General features: G+C 46.1%; 1 long non-coding RNA gene across 1 annotated transcript; it reads right to left on the reverse strand.

Annotated features, from left to right (window-relative positions):
• Positions 1 to 905: 905 nt before the first annotated feature.
• Positions 906 to 17,024, reverse strand: LOC138103030 (uncharacterized). The gene is made up of 5 exons (XR_011147643.1): positions 16,947 to 17,024; positions 13,409 to 13,519; positions 2,483 to 2,569; positions 2,295 to 2,368; positions 906 to 1,602 (listed from the first exon to the last, which is right to left on the reverse strand). It is a non-coding gene; the product is annotated as an uncharacterized lncRNA (long non-coding RNA).
• Between the last annotated feature and the right edge of the window lie 2,429 nt (positions 17,025 to 19,453).

Genomic DNA, 19,453 nt, shown 5'->3' on the forward strand with positions numbered 1-19,453 from the left:
AAGAAAAAGACACTCAGTGCAGTTCCCCATTTGTAACTGGGCCCTGAATTACTGTTAGAACAAGGCTCCCTCTGCCATGAGGATGGCAACTGTCTGATCTCATTCTGTAAAACTGCAAGGGTCACTGCAAAATTACTGCTCACTTCTGGTTTGATCTGAAAAGAAAAAAATTCCATGGTCCATTTAGATCATTTGGGAGCAGGCAGCCCTCTCCCAACTCCCAGGACAGAGGTCCCATCTGCCCAGTTTTCACCCCACTTTTGCAGAGCCCAACAGTTGTGTTTCAAGATTCATTATAAAATTGAAAGAAAAGGGGCAATGATTGTACAGCCCAGAAAGGGTGAAAAGGACTATGAAGGGCAATAAAACCCCTTATTTATGTGGAGACTGCTCATGCCATACACTATCAGGCTGCCAGGCCCCCCGCCTGCCTGAGTGCTGACAGCCTTTCCATCCCTGACAGTTCACTAGGTCATGGTCCCTGCTGACATTTCATTCCACTTACCAGCCTGGTTTTCCTTAGCCCCACCAATTCCAACTCTGATCTCACAGCCAGTAGCTCAAGAATACAACAATTAAAGATTAATGTTATAAATGCATTGAAAGTCGAAAAGTCCAGATTTTTTTTTTTAATGTCACGCCAGACCTATTCATTTTTAAATCTTACCCTTGTGCTTAAAGAAACCAGGCCAGGAGTGTCACTTTTCCCCAGCAGACTGCAAATGCTTTCTTCCTTTCAGCTGCCAGCTACTTTTGTGGGCTTATATATTTTTCTTTATTTAATTATTCACTGTAACACATGAAACATTGAGCAGTTTCTTTCCATGAAGAAATTAGTGCTGTTTCCCAATGACAACATGCTAAGTATCCTTAAAAACAGGAATAAGGAAATGAGTTGACTAGAACAAAGGGGGAAAGGGCAGGGAAAATGAGAGAAGCTTGGAGCAACTAGAATTTACTAACACAAAAACCACATTTCTACGAAAATGTCACAATTAGATGATCTGGGAAATAAAAGCAAAAAGAAACAGACTTTTAAAGTGCAGAAATGTTTTCTGATACTTCTGGGCTACAATTCTTCTCTTTCTCAAAACTGGTGGCGATGGGTCAGTGAGAAAGAAGCCACAGATGCAATGTTACAGCATGTAACAGTTGTGTTTTCTTAATGGTGCTAAACCCATGATAGCCGTGAGAAATGTCGGTTCTTCCAAAGAACAGAAAGTTAAAGGCTGAAGTCATTAACAAAAGCTGTTCCAAGCCACAATTTTCCCTGTGAAAGCAGGACTGCAAACACAACTTCCAGTATATGTTCTACTCATTTAATGTCTTTTGCAGTAGCAGCAAGAGATGGTCTCATCAGGTTACAGAGCATTGTGAACTCCTGAGAGCACCCGACACCACTGCACAGGCAACTCACCATCGATCCAGGATGGGACAAACCTGGTGACCTTGACACCTCTGCAGGCTCTGATGAAACTCTTCACTTTGCCCTTGAAAGCCTGGGTATGATTGTGTGGGCAAAAGGATTTTTCCTGATTCTGGTGTTTATTTGTTGAGTCACAGAGGTAAAATTATCTCTGTTTGATTACTTAAAGCTGTTGGCTGTGGAGATAATCTGTGCATTAGCAGCTGTACAGTGGGTGGTTAGCAGTTCTGAATCTGTAGCTGGAAGCAAAGAAGTTATTTTGCACAGCACTTTAAAGCAGAAAACTGAGCATACAGGACAAAAGGCCCACCATGGCTCCATGCAGAAGGTGCTTTCTGCAAGGAGAAATCCTCTCATTTTCTGTCAACAAGGAGGGTGAGCGTCCAGCTGTGTCTTCCTGAACTCCCCCACCTCCCCATGGAGAGAGAACACCTCGAGCAAACACCCAGTGAAGCCTTAACTCCTGCAATTGCAACATCTGTCTCTTTATGCTTTCACAAAAGGAGACTGATTACCAGCAGCACAGCTTAAAACAGCAGGTCTCAGCAACTTTGTTTAAGAGCCACAAACTTGCTATCACGAAGCTAAATCCCATTAGCCTTGGGAGTAAGGGGGGCTCAAACCTCCTACCTGGGCACTACTTCTCTGGGAAAGGTGGAACAATGCTCCTGTGCACCGTGGATAAATATTTAGAGTGCAAACACTGCTGGAAACAATGATCTAAACTCTCCATCTGCTAATCAACCAAGCAGCTACTCCTTGCCCACTTGCGTCTGTAGGAGAGCCATAGCAAGCTGCTCCTTCCCAAGGCAGCATAACTTTGGTTTGCACATTTTTCTCTGAGGATTTGCAATTTTCCTCCTCTTACCTTCACTTTGTCTGCAGCTGCTGAGTTTTAGTCCTGCCAAGGAGGAGTGGGGGCAGTTTTAGGCAGATTTCAGGCTGGAAGATTTATAAAGAACAGACATCAAAATCAAAGAGCAGAAAACTGATAGAAGATAGCAAGGGATGTGAAACTTCCCAGGGACAGGAATGACAAGAAGCAGAGATGCATACTTGTTTTATTAAAAATCTGCATATGAAAGCAGAGGGGAGCATCCTCACACACAACAGACGTGCTCCGTGCTATCTCTTCCCTTTGGCCTGAGACAAAGCAGAGACACACAGTTTATGTTAACGTTTAAAGTATCACCTATAGAGGGTTTTTTGATTGTTTGGGATTTGGGGGGGGGGGGGGGGGGGAGGGTAGCAGTTTTGCCAACACTCTACATGCAAATGTGGTACATATTCACATGCATCCTCCACACACAACTGCACCAAAGATCTGTAGGCACAATTGGTAATATCTGGAACACATTAAAAAATTAGAATGTGTAGTTCCCTCAGCAGCTGTACTACTTTTCTCGAAGTCTTTCCTAATTAACATACATTGAGGAGCTACCAACAATCACAGACCCAAGGTCGTCGTGTTCAGCTTCCTTTCTAAACAAGGCACAGAAAAAAATACCTTCAGCACTGGCAACACTGCAGTCTCACGTGTCACAGAACTAAAACTTCAGAGTCTCTTTGCCATAAGCCCCCCACCCCTTTCTTTTTTTTTTTTTTTTTTTTTTTAAATCACATAAATTAATCAAATATGGCATATTTGTGGATTGGTCCACCACCCCTCTTCTTCCAACCTCACCCAGTAAAATCCTGCCTGACTTTGGGAGCAAAACTGGAGTAAATTCATCCCTATGTATTTTATAATGCAAATTATCACACTGAAAAATGCACATCAAGGAAGGCAGCCAACAGACAGGTCATTTTTGTGAAAGGGGTGTGAATGGAGGACAGGGAGGTAGCCAGGGCAAGAAATTGCTCAGGTTTGCAGATCCCAAAGGCAAGCTTTAAAACCAATTTTAAACCAATTTTAAGGCACTCCCAACATTTCCACAGCCATCCTTCCTGCACTTTAAAAGCTATCTCTACTGTGCCACCAATTTTTATAACTTTTAGGAAATCATTAGAGATACCTTTATCTGCTCATTACCTGAAAGAGTTAAAAGTTACATAGTCTGTATTGTCTTAGGATGAGAAAAGGGACGGACAAGGCAAATATTTTATTTACTCTTTAAAATGGGATGTGGACAGATTTATAAATGGATTAATTTTAATTAGTGTCCTCATTTTATTTAAGAAAAAAATAAAAAGCATGCCTTAAAATTAATGCATTGCTACCCTGAGTATTAACAAATATGTCAAGTCTTTGCTTCTTTTAAAGCTCCTTTGTTGCTTAGAGTTTTTTATTATACATCAAGAGCAGCCTCTGATGAAGCTAATTTTCAACCACCATGCTGGAATGAAGCATGGCACAAATATTTTTCTTGATTTTTAACAAGGCAGGCCCAATAAACATTAATCTCTGGTGTGAATGTTTGCACTGTGGCCTTTGTGTCCCATCTCGCAGCATGGCGGAGGCAGGTCCTCCCTCCAAACTCATCCCAAAGAACCTCTTTGCTGTTTGGGAAGTTAAAACTAGGTACCCACCCCAGAGCAGAAGCATTTGAACAATGGCTTTAACATTTTTGTCTCCTTGAACACAGCTTCTCTAGTGGCTGAAGAAATTAGATTCCTCACAGATAAAGTGCAGGTATGGTACCTGGGAAGATTTTTAGAAGACCACATGAGATGTCTTGGCACTTGTGCTGTATTATTAGGGCACCAAGCAAAATGGAGTCACAGCTAGGCCAAATGTAAAGATTTGGTTTTTCTGGAGTTCAACAATGCAAACCCTGCCTACCTGAGTTTCTTCTCCAGATGCCAGGACCACAGAGAGCAGAGATGCCAACCATCAGTCTTCATCCCCACCTTCTCCACACCGACAGCCACAGAGAGGTGTCTGCCTCAGAGGATTTACTTAAGGTACAAACCAGGTAAGAAAGTCTCAAGCCATTTGCTATCTCCAGGACACCAAGGCTCAACCACCTTATACACAAGTTCACTTGCAATATTCACTTATAATATTTTTGACATTTTAGGACCGTCTTTGAAGGCATCCCCTCTCCTAAACATAGAGTCCCATGAGTAAGCTCGCTCATCTGAGCTGCTTCTTCCTGTGTAAGCTCAACAAGACTCAGCCTTCACCTACCACCCACACCACCAGCACCCACCACTGAACTTCTCCTCAACTCCCACTCGGACACTGCAGCCTCTTCCCTCCACACAGTTAATCTGACTTGCCTCGTCTACAGCCAGCACAACAACTGAATTAATTAATTTTAAAAACTAACACTATTACTGGATTTTTTTTTTCTTCTTCAGCTCCTTGCTGCAAGTGTCTTCCTGTGTTGAACTTGACATGTGCTTTGACTCTGCAACACAAGGAGGGCTTGGCCCCTCAGTCACAGCAGCCCTTTCCTCAGTCAAGCTGCTGAAATTATTTCCTGGGCTGCAGAGGAGCTCCCACCAAATGCTCCTACAGCCCTGATACCTCCATGGCCACCACGTGCTGCCTGTGCCCACACTACATGGAAGAAGGACCAGCACATGACACGTGGAGGGGACCAGCATATGCCACGATGCCCACACATACACAGACCAGGGCATGTGGTGCTTCCAGAGAGAGGATGGGACCTCTCGCTACCACCACATTTCCCTCATTGTTTTCTTCTCTTCCATGTTTCTCCTGTGAGCACCCTGCCCTCTCTGCACTGCCCAAACGTGGATGTGACTACTCTCTAGCTCCAGGCAGCCTGTCTTCAGACTCCTGCTCCTATTCTGGCAGTCCAAGAAGACATGAAATGAAACCCCTGGCCATTCTGGAGGGGGTGTTGTGTTGTAATAGCCCCAACACAACCCGTCTGAGCATTTTAGGGCATCACAGCTGTGAATGACTGGCTTGTGAAGAATGAAGTCTGGCACCTTCCTGCGCTCCAGCCAAACAAAAGGGAGGAGGAAGAGAGAGAAGTGACACTTTCCCCTCCACTTGATGAAAGCAAAATCTGATGGAGGTGGGGGGGAGAAACAGTCTGGCTGCTTAGCCCCTTATTAATTAATGCATGTTTTGAAAAAAGAAATGCAACAGTGCACTCATTTCAGCTGGCTTCTAGGAGCTTTTGTGACCTTAATAATTCATGTTTATGCAAGCTGCTTATAATGTTAAGCAGTTGGATTTTTTAGATTTTGTCCATTGCATTTAATGGAGATGAATACATCTAGCTGTGAAATGAGGTTGGCCGTAATACTCAGAGGGAAGCTTTAAAAAAAATTAGAATGTTTTTAGAAGGGCAGACAAAATTCACAGCTTTGTCTGAAATAATTTTCCATCTATTAATAATACACACAATGTAAGAAACAGAATTTTTTTTTTTTTCCCAGATTCATCCTTTCCCTTTGCTTTTCATGTTTTGGCAGCATTTCCAACACCATTTAATTGCTTCTCAAGCACGTAATCAGGGTCTTCTGCCTGTTTTCCCTTTCTTCATAGCAACAGGAGCGTAAAGTGGGGATTAGAAACACCAAAGTGATCAGGAAAACTAAGAGGCAGGTGTAACTCATATTTTGGATATCAGTTTGGGCTCCTGCAATGCAGAGCAATAAGTACCAAGAGCACTGCTAGCACAGGGAGAGGGTTTACTCTTCCAGGCTTGTGCCCATCACCCATGGACACACAGCTCCTCTGGGACACCACTTCAGACAGTGGCCTGGACTGAGCAGCAGCTTATACCTGACCCATCAGGTAGCCAGAAGAAAGCACACCAGCACCCTGAATAAGCAGCTGCTTATTGTCCTGAATGACTTTGTAAGTCTTTCCCAACACACCAGAGATGATTATTCCTACACACTCTTCACTGAAACAAGCAGGTCTCTGAAAAAACCTGCATTCACTTTGTATCAACACAAGATAGGCCACTTTTCTCACTATCCCTTCAAAATTTGGCCTCATTTAAGGGAAACTGAGAGCCTTCTCTTTGCTGAGCACCTTCGACAAGGAGACAGGGACACCGCTGTAAAGGGTCACCTCTCTGAAATGCTGGCAAAGTTGTGCACATCCCTGCCAGGCCATGTTTAAACTGGAAGCTCTTCCATAAAGACTCTTAGCTGGTTTTTAACCTGACTGTGTTTAAACAAGTTCTTATTTAAGAGAAGCAGTGTTCATTTAAACTGAAATCACAGTTCGCTCCTCAATGCAAGCTGCCAAAGGCACCTCCCAGCAAACAGAAAGTTTCTGAGCGCAGTAGAGGAAGAACAAACTGTCCCTGCAGTGCCAACAGCATCATGAAATAAATGGACGTGGGAGCTGAAAGAAAAAGATGACTGTAAAAAACAGGGGGTTTTGTTCCAGGTTTGCTCTGGCTTTAGCAGAAATCGGCCCCAAAGGATCTTTTTTTTTTCCCCAAATAAGGGATGTTGATTCTTAACACAAGCTGTACACACATTGACACTCAGAGCCCACACAAAGGCCTTGAAATATCAACCATTTTTGGCAGTCAGTGCAGCTGGGCAAACTCCAGGCAATTACAGGCCAAAATGAAACCACGTGATTTTAAGGCAAGTATTAGGTCTTCCATAGAAAACCTCAAGTTCCATTTTGACAGACTAACAGTTCGTTACAAATTAAAAAATAATTATGTAATCAGTTTTAGCAGCTTACAGTAGTTCTTGGAACAGCCTCCCACACACAACAAAAAAACAATGGATCCAGAGATCCAGAGTATGAGCCCATGGCAGTATCACTGCCAGTAGCTAACATAATGTCCACTGTCTTGACTATCTAATAGTACATGAAGTTCAAAATATATTTCCTTGTGTACTTACATGACTCAAACTAATAGTTTTATTCTTTATAGATTAGATACCTAAATCAGTTGGCACCTAATCCAATCTCCATCAAATTTAAGGCCATCCCTTACCCCAAGGTAGGATTATCCTCAACGAACACTGAAGAGAGACACTAAAAGATGTCATCTCATACCTTCCAAACAGCAGCTCTTCCTGCCTCCCATCAGAGAGATTACCCCTGAGCTATCTTCCCATCTGTAGGAGGTATTAAAAGGCCACAGATAAAATCATTAATCTCAAAGCAGGCTCCTACTCCAGTCAAGGTTTCCTATTCACAGGCTCCATTTTTCCAAAGTGTCTGCATGCACTGAAAAGCGACTCCATTGGAGGACCACTCCAAACAAGAAATACCAATTCTAAACAGTTTCCCTGTGTTTCTCAGGCTGAGCTACCATTTCTGATTCTTGCCTGCATCCACAAGAGTCATGTAGGACATACTGGTCTTCAGACTGACAAACTTGAAAAAATAGTTCATTTAGGAAACTTCCAACAGTGACACCTAAACCTATCCCTACCTCCTGACCCAAGAAGCACATGAAAAGAGGGCAGCTGCCCCCTCTTTGGCTGTGTACAACCAGTGATTTCACATCTATCACACTGGAGCAGTCAGGCTACATCCATGCTAGGAGCACCACAGCCAGCCAGAAGACTCTGACAACGAATGTTCTTTTCTGCAGCTGTAACTACAGGCCATTACCTTTCACATAGATTACATTTAAAAGTAAACAAATGTACAAAGTACCAAATGATTTAGTGGAGTGTTCTGCAGACAAACAATGCTATCTACCCCCAAGAATTAAAATTAACTGGAGGAGGAAGAATCTTTTAATTGATACAGCTCTATATTGTAAAATGGCACTTGAGTGACAGGCAATTACACTTCAAGCAATTTCTATTATATAGTGTCTAACAAAACAGATACAGCAGGAAGGGGGAAAAAAGCAAGCTTAAATACCACAAGGAATAAAATTTGTGTGCACTGTCTGTGTGATCAATGCAAACATAACCACAAACATTTGCATTACAATAGTGCAGTAAGTAGCAACCTCACAGCTGAGACATTTACAGGCATATTAGTAAATACACTTTCACGTCTCACAGAGAGGATGGCAATTTATTCAACCACCCAAATAAGACATCTTGCAGTCACGAGTCGTGCTCTAATTAGGAAGAATCCTCCTGAAAGTAAAGCACAGGTGACCCAGCAGGTCCCTTCCACCCCACACATCCAGAAGCTGTGATTCACCACACTTCAGACTACTCACTGCACAGAAGTTTGAATCCTTTGATGAGCCTGTGGATGTGGTCTGAAAGACAAGGCTGCAGGCCAAGCCAAGCCCATCACACCCCGCTCCCCAGAGCCCCACACCTCTCAGCAGCCACGGTGCACCAGACGGAGTAACTGTGCATTTTGGAACAGTGCCACCCATTTGTTTGCTGCGTTTATTTATTTCCAGCTGAGTTACGGGACAGATTTCCCATACAAAAATGCTTGTAGCTTTATTCAGAAGATAAAGAGGAGGATGTCTTCTACTCTGTAAGAGGGGGCAGATGGATTCCTGCTGGAATAGGATGTGCCACATGTCATCTCACAGCCCAAGCCCCATCATAGCAATGAAGACATTTCTCTGCTCAGCTCCTCACCCCAAGAAGTGGAGGATCCAAATACAACCCATATGGAGCAAGGTTGCTCTGTGGTACAGAAGAATAAAGGGTGGGGAAGATGATTAAGAGAAGGGGAACATAATCTATGCTGCTGAGAGCCTAGGAGGAAAACTGAAAGCTGGCCTGAATTCAGGCCAGTATTTGTATTCACAGATAAACATGGTGAGCATGTTCCCAGCAGAAAACACTTGTGAGGAGGGCTTGAAAACTGGAAATTGGCACTGCAGATCTGGGATGACCACAAGATAGGTAGTCATCACTCTTGGGAGTCCTTCAAACCTAGGCATGCTGGGAAAACAGGTAAGAGCATAAGAACAGGATTAATATTTTAAAGATGAACAGCTGGTTAAAGTTTAATACCTGTCCCACTTGTCATTTGAAATCCTTCACGAAGGGAACTGAGCTCAGATGAGACAGGGACTTTAGTCTTTAACATGCAGTCAGTTGCCATCAGAGTTCCTGCCAGCCCTGATTAAAGCTGATGGGCTGACAGCCAGGCACTACAATGAACAGAGGTGGCTGCCAGGGGTCCCATCCATCTCCTCCCCAGCACAGGGGACACAAAGGAGCTGCACCACATGCATCAGAGCATTAGGGTGCCATTAAGTAAGCAAAGCCTTTGGGGTTTGTGTTTCGCTGCAGACTTTGGACAGAAGGTTTCTCAAAACCCATGGATTCTGAAGTCTCTTTTCCATCTTTGTATTGAGAATAAATAGCCCAACAGAACTCAGTCATCAGTTTTCACTGGCAGCCTCTCTTCCCACATCCCTCGAGTGGATGGACAGCAGGATGGAGACTTTGGGGGACCAAAGTACCTCCCACTCTAAGTAGAGATCAGCTCCACGATCACTTGAATACATAATGTACATAATGTACCACCACATTTGTAAATCCATGGGACCCAGTAAGATGCATTCCAGAGTCCTGAGGGAATTGGCTGATGTAGTTTGCAAGACTCTCCATCATATTTGAAAAGTCATGGCAGTCAGATGAAAACCCAGGTGATTGGAAAAGAGGAAACATTGTACCCATCTTTAAAAAGGGTAGAAAAGAGGACCCTGGGAATTACCTGTCACCTTCACCTCTGTGCCTGGGAAGATCATGGAACAGAGCCTCTCAGAAGCTTGGCTACAGCAGGGAGGTGCTTTGGGACAATCAGCACAGCTTCACTAAGGTTAAGTCCTGCCTGACCAAACTAGTGACCTTCTGTGATAGAGTGACCACATCAGTGGACAAGGAAAGGGCTACAGATATCATTTTTCTGGACTTTCATAAAGTCTTTAACATGATCCCTGTGACAACATCCTTCTCTTTAAATTGGAGAGAGATGGATTTGATGAGTGGACTGTTAGATGGATAAGAAACTGGTTACAAGGTCCCATTCACAGAGTAGCGGCCAGTGTCTCAGAGTCACTGACAAGTGGAGTCCCTCAGGGGTCCATACAGGGACCAGTGTGATTTAATATCTTCATTAATGACACAGACAAAGGGATCAAGTGCACCCTCAGCAAGTTTGCAGGTGACACCAAGCTGAGTGACTCTGTTGACACACCTGAAGGACAGGATGCCATCCAGAGGGACCTGGACAAGCTCAAGAAGCGGGGCCATGGGAACAAGACCAAGTGCTGGTGCTGCACCTGGGTCAGGGCAAGCCCCGGTATCAGCACAGGCTGGGCATGAACAGACCCAGAGCAGCCCTGCCCAGAAGGACTTGGGGGTGCTGTGGCTGAGAGGCTGGACATGCCCCGGCCATGGCACTCACAGCCCAGAGAGCCAAACGTGTCCTGGGCTGCATCCAGAGCCCCGTGGGCAGCAGGGGAGGGAGGGGATTCTGCCCCTCTGCTCCGCTCTGCTGAGACCCACCTGGAGCTCTGCATCCAGCTCTGGGGTCCCAGCACAGCAGGGACAGGGACCTCCTGGAGCCAGTCCAGAGGAGGCCATCGAGATAATCAGAGGGCTGGAGGACCTCTCCTACGAGGAAAGACAGAGCTGGAATTGTTCAACCTGGAAAAGAGAAGGCTTTGGGATGACCTAATCGTGGCCTTCCAGTACCTGAAGGGAGGCTGCAAGAAAGATGGAGACAGACTTCTTACAAGAGCCTGTAGCAACAGAGCAAGGGGGAAGGGCTTCAAATTGAAAGAGAGCAGGCTTACATTAGGTATTAGGAAAAAATTCTTTACTGTGAGGTTGGCAAGGCACCAGAACAGGTTGCGCAGGGAAGCTGTGTTCAAGGCCGGACTGGATGGAGCTGGGAGCAACCTGATCTAGCAAAAGATGTCCCTGTCCATGGCAGGTGGGTTGGAACTACATGACCTTTAGGGTTCCTTCCAGTCCTGGCCATTCTATGATACTAAGACCAGCACATCCAGTAAAATACACAGCTCAGTATTAAAGCCAGATTTTCCCCACACTACCAGGCAACTGCTTTTGCCCTGTAAGCAGAGAGAGAAGCAGGAGTGTATTTCTTCAGTCAGATCACACTTACTGATTTATACAAGTGTTGTATTTGCATACAGCTGGAGGAGTGGAAAAACCCTGCTCCAGCAGGAAACAAGCTGTCTTTTACCAATCTGGGAAGATGAGAACATTGCTAAACTTACAGACAACATGAAACAGGATGGTGGCATGGGTAAGAGGATACCCAGTGAGGTCCAAAGTATTTACAGAAGACCAAGCAGCTGGGCTGCTCTCATGCAGATCTGTAATACCAGGAGGCAAAAGCAGGATGTTTTCCCTGGAAGGCAACAGTGAACACAGTGGGTTTGGCATCTGTTTCAGGAGGTCCTACCTCAGTCAAAATTCTGGACAAAGCCTGTTTGTCTGAGACTTTGCAAAGAGTGGAGCAAGCATCAAAGTTCTCCTTCGTTTTGTAGGTCAGGAAGGCTTTGGGTCTGGCAGGGTGTCAGCTCACATGTATTCTGTAAAGTGCACTTTAATTTTTCATTGTAGCAGCACCTACAGACTTTGATTGAAATAAATAATGAACCAATTTGTATCATGAATCTAGGAATCGCTCTCTTCTGGTCCCCATCATGGAGAGGATTTTCTTCCCAGTGACAAGTGTTAATGCATTTATGCCCTAGTTTCCCACAGTGGGTGTCACTATTGAAGTGTCAGGAAGGAAGGTTAGAGCTGCTTTTTCAGACTGTTCCTGTCAGCCTCAGCAGTCCGTTTTGGATGAAAACATCCCAGCAGAACACAGCCTGAAAGAAAGCTGGATTTTAAACAGCACAGCAAAAGTCTTTGTGTTGTATATGATTAAAATGTAACATTGAATAGGTCTTTTTCCCCGTCTGAGTCAGGGAGGACGGCTCCACTGTGTAAAAATTACAGGGTTTTTTTGCAGAATGACAGAAGTTTCACAAGTCTTTAATGTAGTTAAGAGACCATTTTCCATGGTTTTCTCGTTTTTCAATGGTGTTCTGTCTGACAAGTCCCCCAGCACAAATCCTGACAGGTACTGTTCCACTTGTGAGAGCTGACAGGGGACAGCTGGCCCTTCACCACAGGGAGACCCCACAGCAGTACCTACCTTCACTTCTCACACAGCAAAAATGGCCAGAACCAAAACCCAGTGGGATCCAGGCATTCGGTTTGATTTGAACCATTTCGTGTGAGTCATGATAATTTTAATAAACACAGTTATTTGAGGGAAGGGAAGTCAATTACCAAAAGCAACCTCACTGTAATTTCAAAGTTTTACCAAATCACTTTAATACAATTCCACTTAGAGAGAAATTTAGATTAAGTGCACACAGTAAGTGCTGTAACCCACCCAGTTACTAACCTCCTTTGCAAACTGTCTAACACTGCAGAGAAAGTGAATAAAATGCTGGCCAAATCAAACGATAATGAAATTAAAGCACAACAGCATGGCTTACAACAATGTTCTAGTAGCATCTTTGGGGGGCTGCACTGAAGAGGAGGTGCCTTTAGGCAGGTGTAACAGAAGAAGTGTTAGATTGCAGTATTACAGCTGCTCCCACCTCCCTTGCAGAGCTTTACAATGTCACAGCAAGGCAGCAATATCAGTGCGCTAATACTACATTAGGAGCTCATTTTAGACAGAAAAGGATAATTATTTTCTCCTGGAGAGTACCCATAAATTAATTTTATTCACCCAGACCACCTTTGTCATTGCTGGAAGCTGCTGCTGAAGGACCACAGACTCTGCCCTAGATGACACCACATCGCATGCAAATCTCCAGCTCAGAGCAGTGGTAGCTGCACAAGATATAATGTCTTGTGACATGGCGAAGGTCAGATTAGACTATCTGACCTTCAGGCTAAATTTATCAATTCAGTGAAATATATTAATAACACAGTTTTTAATTAAGACAACATAATAGAAAGAGCAATACTGCTTGGTCCATTGCAGATCTGTATTAAAGTACAATATTCATTTAATCACTTTTGTACATGATCTAGTTAAAATTAGCCAGGAGAGCTGTTACTGTAGCACGTGGGTAATAGAAGCAGAAAGCTGAGACTCACCAAAGCGAAGCCACTGCACTTCATTGCAACCACAGAAGCCTCAGCAGGGCCAGACACGCCGGTGGGGAGCAGCACAAGAGGGAACGCTCAAGGATCATACAACTGACAGACCTTAAGGAACAAAATGCAGTTCATTACCCTGCTATTGTTTTGGCAGAAACAAAACCCAAATTACTCATTTGCTGCTGCTATTTTCACTCCATCAGCCGTCGGGTACGCCTGAGTCGGTGCTGGACGCACTGCCCAGCGTGGTGTAAGGCAGTGCCAGGCTTTCCCAGGCTCTGTGCAAGACCCAGCTGTCACTGGGACAAGGGGGGCAAATCCAGAAAAACACTCTTTTCCACTCCTTCTGTGCATACATTAATCTACGTGCTTATTCCTGTTTACATTATGAGGTGTATGTCATAAAAGAGCTCACAGGATGTGTACTGCAGCCAAGTTAGTATTGCTGTTGGAGCCTCAGCCTATTTCCTGACTTAACATTGCCCAGTTAAAACTACTTTTTTTTTTTTTTTTTTTAATTCTGCATTTGTCTAATGGAATTTATCAGTTGTTTGAGCCCATTTCAGGTAAGAATGCTACATAGGGCACCCATGAACACCTGCAGGAAACCCAGCCAAGAGAACAAGTTCTATACTGGAGACAGTAATAACTCAGAAATATGAGCTAGTATAGAAATGTGTACAAATATAGTAAAGAAGCTACTTTAAACAACAACATTCAAAACAGTTTAGAAAAGTGCCTGCACTATAAGACCTTTTCACATACTACTCTGGTGAAACCCAGAGCTTTTCATTTGGGGCAACTCAGCTGTCCTTTCAGGAGACAAAGTGTGCTGTGTCAAGAACCATAATTTTAAAAAAAAAATTGGTTTTTTTCCACATATGTCATGACTTGGATTTTAAAGGCAGGAAGCATTTCCCAACGCTTGTGCAGATGAGCTAAGGCAGATGGACCTTACACTAAAGCCTTCCCTACCTCCCAACACAGGCGTGCACTCTTGCACCCAGCCGAATCCTGCCCAGAGATGTTCCCTATTTCACAAAGCTACTGAAAAGCTAGCAAAACACCCATGGCAATATCACGAAAATATGCAATAACTTCTAAATTTGACCCTTACAACATCAAGGTTTGATGTCACCAGCATTGCCAAATAACCCCTGCAGTAGATACCTGCCACACGAGATAGCTGCAGCTCTCTGCATTCCTAGGAAATCCTCTGCAATACCATTTGGACTCTGACCTTCTCTCCCTACTTCAACTCATTTGAGACAATCTTGATTTCTGCCCTGGGAATCCTGGGCATCCTTGGCTGGACCCAGCCTTTCTGTGCCCCTGGCAGAGCTGCTGGCAGCTGCCTTTGCCAGCTCAGGAGCTGGTAAACCAGACTAAACATCTACTCACTCGTCAGGTGTTTTAGACTAGCATTCCCCTGTCAACATTTCAAAGGGAACACAGAAAAGACCTCATGTCATGAAAACCAAAATACTTAAAAAAAAAAAAAAATAAAAAGAAATCCTTCCCGCTTCTGTAAAATATTTGTGAGTTTTATAAAAGTTTAAAAAAATAGATTTCCTCCAGGCTAGGCACTGAATAATTTTACAGAAAAAAATACTTCAAAGACACATTTTCCATTCTATTTGCATTCAGGCATTTTGTTTTTCAGAAAATTATTAATTCAGTAATATCGCAGGCTATTCTTCCACACACCTTGAGCTTTGGCTACCCAGAAAATAATTCGTCGAGTGCAAAGACCCATGCAAGGGAGGGAGAAGGCACTCTACGGTTTGTGAGTCATCCCAAGGGATTAGCACAGTATTTGCAAGGACATGCATCCTGCACGTGAAAGTGAGAGTTGCGGAGGGAGTTCAGGCATTGCAGTTTGCCTTGAGATGAAGGCAGAGGAACTTCCACCGAGGCGATTGAGCACTCTGGTAACACCTGCTTACAGCCACTCTGGCTGCCCCTCTGCCAGGGGTTACATGAAGCCCAAGCCGTGATGTCTCCACTAAACTCAAGAGGCTGATGCAGGGACAGTGCTTGAACCCGCTGCCACTGCACTGCCCAGAGCGCACCAGCATCTTATGTCAATCCCCCACAAACTCCCACAGCCCCCAGGGACGAAGGAGTGAAGGCAGTTCTGGGACGATTCCTCTCCCAAGGCTTCACCGCGCTCTCTCCCAGCCAGAAGCAGAGAGGATTTGACAGCCCGTTGAGAGAAATTCACGAGCGTTGCCGTTCATTAAAACGATACCGAGGGAAAGCGCTGAGGTTAACGGGATGGGCTATATTAAGCCCATTTACAGCTTTATGACACCTTCAAAGGGGCACAAGAGCTTTTTACAGCCACGTAGAATGGTCAGATAGTTACAAACTGAGACAGGTTTAAGAGAGTACCCCAGGCCACCCGAAGGAGAGGCAGCACAGTTAACTTCAGAGTTTGAGGTCAGCTCTTGATGTTTTCCTCTTACATATCTCATCCACAACTGCTCCTGGGCTTACAACACTGCATATATCACAGCCCGCTTTGTGCGAACAGGACAATTTAATGACACAGAGAGCTACCTTCTGATGATTAGGGGGGAAAAAATCGGCCACATGCTTCATGCTGTCTGATTTTATTAAACTGCTGCGTACAGGGAAGGGGGGCGGTTGCTGTTTTTTCTGCAACGGCAACCCCTATTCCTTACATCCCCGGGTCCTGCTGCACTGCAAGACAGTAACAGGCACTGTCACAACATGACCTAATCCACGGCGCGGGGAGATAGGACAAAGTGTCACAGCAGGCGATGGAGCTGCCCCCCGCCCCCCAGGCAGGCACGCCGGGATCAGCAGAGCGAGGGCTGGTCAGAGACCTTACAAGCACGCCCATATCAGGGGATGTGGCCCACTGACCCCCAGAGGAATGAAACCCCACCAACCCTGGCAGGACGGACCCTATCAACACCTGCCCCAGTGACCTACAGAGCGATGGACCCCACCGGCCCTTGGACATGGACCTACCAGCCTCCTGGGGATGGAGCCCCCAAAACGATGGGGTACACATCCCCCTGAGTCCCTCCAGAGGAGATGCGACCCTCAGCCCCCCTGGGGAGGGAGCCCCAGGGATCACGGGGGAGGCACCCCACTGACACACGGAGGGGGGGCTGTCGCCCCGCACAAACAACTCTGGGTAAGATGCAGAGCCTCAGCCCCAGGGTGGAGAGATGCACCCTGCCCTCCCGCAGGAGACGGAGCCCCCAGGGAACTGGGGGAGGCACTCACGACCTCCGGCAGATGCAGCCCCGGTGGCAACAGCGAGGGGGCTGCGCCGCACCGTCCTCCGGGGCACGAAGCCCCCGGTGCCAATGGCGGGGCGGGATGACCACAGCGACCGCCGGGCGATGCAGCCCCGCGTCCCGCTGCGGCAGCGCGGGGGGAGCGCAGCGCCCAGCCCAGCCCAGCCCAGCCCAGCCCAGCCCCGCGGGAGCGAAGCCACCGGCGGGGCAGCCCCGGCTCCGCCGCCCCCGCCCGCAGCCGCGCCGCGCTCCCCACTCACCTCGGCGGGACGGGGTCCGGCGCCCCGACACCTGCCCGGCGTGCCCGGGGCAGGCGCACCCGGCCCGGCGCCGCTGCCTCGCCGCCTCGTACGCCCGGCCCGGCCCGCGGAGCGCGGGGGCGGCCCGGGCGGGGCGGGAGCGCGGGGATCCCGCGAGGGGCGGCCCGACGGGGCGGGCGGGGCTCCCTTCCCTCTCCCTCTCTCTCTCCCTCTCGCCCCGTCCGCGGGACACCTGGGACGGGACACGGGCCGGGGCACGGACCGCGCTGCGGGGGCCGGCCGGCGCTGCAGGAGCTGCCTGGGATCTACGGCCCCTGCCGAGCAGGCGTTGTTCTCTGCCAGGGTTTAATGTTTTCGGGCACATCGGGATTTTTCAAGTCCTTTAAACGCTTTCCTTGTATCGCTTTTATCTTCGGTTCTCGCTCAGCGGGCAGTGCTAGTTCCAAGGATGACTTAAATGAACAGTGAATTACTCTTTTCTTTTTTTTTCTTTTCTTTTTTTTTTTTTTTTAATCTAAACCGATCCTTTCTAATTGTTTAATAAAGTTGTGGGTTTTCGATTTTTTGGGTGTTTTTTGGGGTTTTTTTGTTTTTTTGTTTTTTTAACGAGAAACCTTCAGATTATTAAAACCAAACTGCACTCTGAAGTGTTTATTTGCTTTTTTAGGTTCACTTTCCCTAGGCACTGCAAAAGGGAATGGTCAGTGTCTCTGTTTTCTTTCAAGCCAGAATCCTTTCCTGACTCATGCCCCTGTACAAGGCTCAGGGAGTGTGTTTCCAGCACTGCTGTTCTAAAATTAAATCTAAAAAAAAAAAAAAAAAAAAGGAGAGAGAATTCAGATCAACCAAAGTGTCTCTAAAGTATTGTCTTTATTAAAGACTCTGTCAAGTAATCACGTTACAATTTGGCCCAGATGCTCTGCCTATCACTTCTTTGAAGATGATTGCTAGTGATGGCAATGTCTGGGCTGATAACTAAATCAAGCTCAGTGTTTAAAGCAGAAGGTTGTCTAGAGGCACTTGTTGCAGTGACAGGCTCGGCACGAGGTACCAGGCAGTGCCTTAGGACTCTTCAGCACAGGAAGGATGCTGTGAGCTGAGCTGGATTGTTCTGTGAATGAATAATGCTTCCATGCAAACAGAATAGTACTGCAGAGCACACCCCAGACCACCCTCTGTGCAGAGCAGGGAGGTTTGCCTGGTGTCGGCCAGGCCATGAAACAAGAAAAGAAACCCAACCCCTTTCACAGTGATGAACTCCAGGATGAGGTGCAAAAAAACAGGTGTGTAATTCCTGTTTCTGTGAGGGAATCCCAGGCACATGGAGCAAGCCATACCGGCTGGGACTGGCAGGAGAGCAGCTCCCAGCGAGTGGAGTTTTTTCCACCAGCACTGCTGGCAAACACACTGACACCTCTCAAGACCCCATTAACCCACAGTGCTCAGGAGGACCTCATCTCACCTTGGTTTTTCCCTGCATCTTCACACTGAAGCCTGTTAGGTGGCTCCCTGCAGGGCCGGGGGTAACCCAGCACATAATTCAATGGAATGCCAGTGACAACAGATTTGGGGCTGCCACCAATCAAGACACCATGTGGCTAATGCTGTCCTGTGTCCCTGCCGGTGCAAAGTCACAGGGTACCAGGGCCTCTCTAAAAGCACTGCAATATCAAACTAATTCAGCCCCCATTCGTGACTTTTCCCCCCTGTTTCTAGGAACCTGCCTTTGAATGATGCTGAGTTCATTATTTATCCCCATGAGAACAGACATGCTTGCAAATCACTCCTCCATGCTGCCAGGTAGCTTGCTGAAAATGGTGCTGGCTCACAACAGCAAGATGGATGATGGGGTGAAGCAGTTTAACTCTGAGAATTATACCCTTTGACTCCCCAGCTCAAAATTGTGATTATGTTCCGGTGGGACATGAAAAATTCCCAGAGGGCCCCATGGCACCCAGAGTGCTAAGGCCTTGTTTCAGGGCACAATTCTCCCTTGTTATCAATTCTTCTGGGAAATCATATCCAATAGCCATGCAAATACTATGATTAACTTCAGTAGCAGCAGCTGCTGAATGGATCAGAATCACCAAAATATACGTGCACTAACTTCCGATTACCCATTATCCTAATTTTTTAAAGATCCACAAGTCCAACCTATTTGTACAGCTCACTGTTAAGGCAAGAGAGCAGATTAGGCCTGAATCACTTCTTATTCAAATCAGAGCAATTCTGTTCATTTCAGGAATTACACCAACATAGAAGTGGCATGGAAAGGGACTGTTTTCCTCCCATATAACAACACCACTTAAATCCTTTTAAAGTCAGTCGTGTCCGTTTTCCCCATTTTCTGCATCAGTTGCAAGATAGCAATATAAAGCACCAAAGGCTGGGTGTTCCTGCTGCAGATCATTTGGCTTCTGGCAGGATTACATGCTGGAGTCAAAGCTGATGCTCATAAACAATGTCTTTTACTAAGCTTTCATGGGCAGCTGTTGGCATTCGGTTTT

This window comes from Aphelocoma coerulescens, assembly GCF_041296385.1.
Source record: "Aphelocoma coerulescens isolate FSJ_1873_10779 chromosome Z unlocalized genomic scaffold, UR_Acoe_1.0 ChrZ, whole genome shotgun sequence".
Lineage (NCBI taxonomy): Eukaryota > Metazoa > Chordata > Aves > Passeriformes > Corvidae > Aphelocoma > Aphelocoma coerulescens.